This window comes from Lotus japonicus, chromosome 5, assembly GCF_012489685.1.
Source record: "Lotus japonicus ecotype B-129 chromosome 5, LjGifu_v1.2".
NCBI classification, from domain to species: domain Eukaryota; kingdom Viridiplantae; phylum Streptophyta; class Magnoliopsida; order Fabales; family Fabaceae; genus Lotus; species Lotus japonicus.
In genome coordinates this window covers 2721905-2724217 of record NC_080045.1, presented here as the reverse complement: position 1 = coordinate 2724217, position 2313 = coordinate 2721905, and positions in this window count along the sequence as shown.

Below are 2313 nucleotides of genomic sequence, written 5' to 3'. Positions count from 1 at the left end.
TTCCGCCCCCTTTGTTCTATACAGGCGGAGCATGGTGTTCTGAACAACACCATTTTAATTTCTTGCCAAACGTTACTTTTTCTTTATTTGTGGTCCAAAATTGTAAACTATAGCAAATGTGAGGACCAAAACTAAGATTTCTAAAGTTTAGAGACCCCGTTTTCACAATCGGGTATAGTGGAGACCAACAGTCCAATTAAGTCATTCTCCTTTGTCCTTTTATCTTCACTTCCACTCACTCCTTTCATCTTCCAACTATTTCATGTTTCACCCATTTTTTCCCAATTTTGTTTTTAAATGGTAGAACAAAGAGAACACACCTCTAGGTTACCGAGCAGGGCACTAGTGACATACTCGGAGGCCAGCAGAGATTCACTCCTTGGTAGGAGCGCGGGAAATCTCCCTAATGAGGGTTGGCCACCGATCGATCGAAATATTACTGGATGTAGAGAGATACAAATTCTCAACCTATGAGAATGTGAGAGTTAAACCAAAACTTATAATCACAATTTTTTCCCTCTTTTCTCACTCTATATTATAGACCAAACAAAGCATACATAAATTATTACATTATCGGTTCAATTCACCCTCAACATGAAAATCATTTTATATTATAAAAACAGTTCTGGTCAAATTTTTACATTGATCGATATAGCTATGCATTTAGATAAATAAGATTCAAGTTCAGTATCAAACAGACCATAAATTATGGATTAGAACATCGTCTGCATAACAAAGGATTGCTTGTTTTGTTCTGTAAAAATAGAGGCCGGATAGATGATAGTGCAAATTAAAGCATGCAAATCATCAAATAGCTTAGTCAAAGCACAATGGAGTGGATATAGATGTATGAATATATGATTCGGATAATATACTCAATCCAGACGATCGATATGCCTTGTGTCTATCCTGTTTCATGTAACAAGATGATTCGAATACTCAAAGCACAATGTAGATGTTCCCAATCTTAATGCTTATTATAACAAAAGATTTGAAGATCGTGCCCTTCCCACCACCACCTTCTCCCCCTTCTCTTTTGATTATCACACCTCACTTTTTATACATTTCAATTTCACATATTTTTATTTATATCTCTCTTCTCTTTTTATTTATCACATCTTATATTTTCTCTTTCTTACTTTTTCTTTTCTTCCTATTTATCTCCTTATCCGTCTTTTCCACCTCATCTTTGAGATGTGGACCGACCATTATTCCTAGTTAGCATCATTCAGATTAGATGAATTCATTAAACCGCAACTTGACCTACGTACGTTTATTTATTGGAATATATTTCTTTTGAGATTAAACGTAAGATTCCAATATCTAGCACAGTTACAATAGATCTTAGAAGTGAAAATGACATCGGACATAAAATAATTTTATCGGAACTGACAGAAATGACGACGTGCGGGACCAAGTATCTTCAAAATCAAAATCTTAGTTTGGTTAATAGTGGAGATACAGTTATGATATCATGATAGGTAGATACAAAACAATACACATACTTCACATACATTTGATTTTGTTGTAAAAAAAAAAATTCTTAAAACTGGGGAAATTTCTGCATTTAGTTAAAGAGCAAAATATAAGTGGATTTGTCGTTACATTTTACACGTAAAATCTTAAGGTATTTGATATATGAATCATATATCTCACTTATAAACTGGTCGATACTATCCTTTTCTTCTAAGGTGAAGGATATAGTGTTCAATTTACTTATAGTTTGCTCTTTAACCTAATGTGGAGATCCTCATAATTTTAAGCATTTTCTTTACCCAATAGTGGTATCAAAATTAATGATTGATTTGATCATTGTGACAAATTATTGTGTCAAAAGTCTTATAACAATGTGGTGACCAGGTGGCATGTTCCGTTAGTGAAGAGTTAGTTCAACAGCAATTTCTGTTTGAGATATACTCACACTTGAGTGAGAAGTTATTAATAAAAAATATAAGTAAGTCTCATATTGGAAGAAAAAGATAGTGTTGATAACCAGTTTATACGTGAGAATATTCATGGACTTAAGGGTCCGTTTGGTGGTCAGGATATGATATGATAGGATAGGATATGATATGTGAACATGATAGCAACATGATAGGATAAGAGCAGGATAGACTCTTATCATATCCTGTGTTTGAGGTGCACATGATAAGGACAGGATATAATAAAAGGAAAAATGTATCAGATTTATATTTAATAAAAAATACATTTAAAATTGATCATTCGATTAATTAGCCTATTTTATGAATGAGTATATATTTTAAAATAAATAAAATTAATTTAAATTTTATTAATTAGCCTATTTTATTGTTT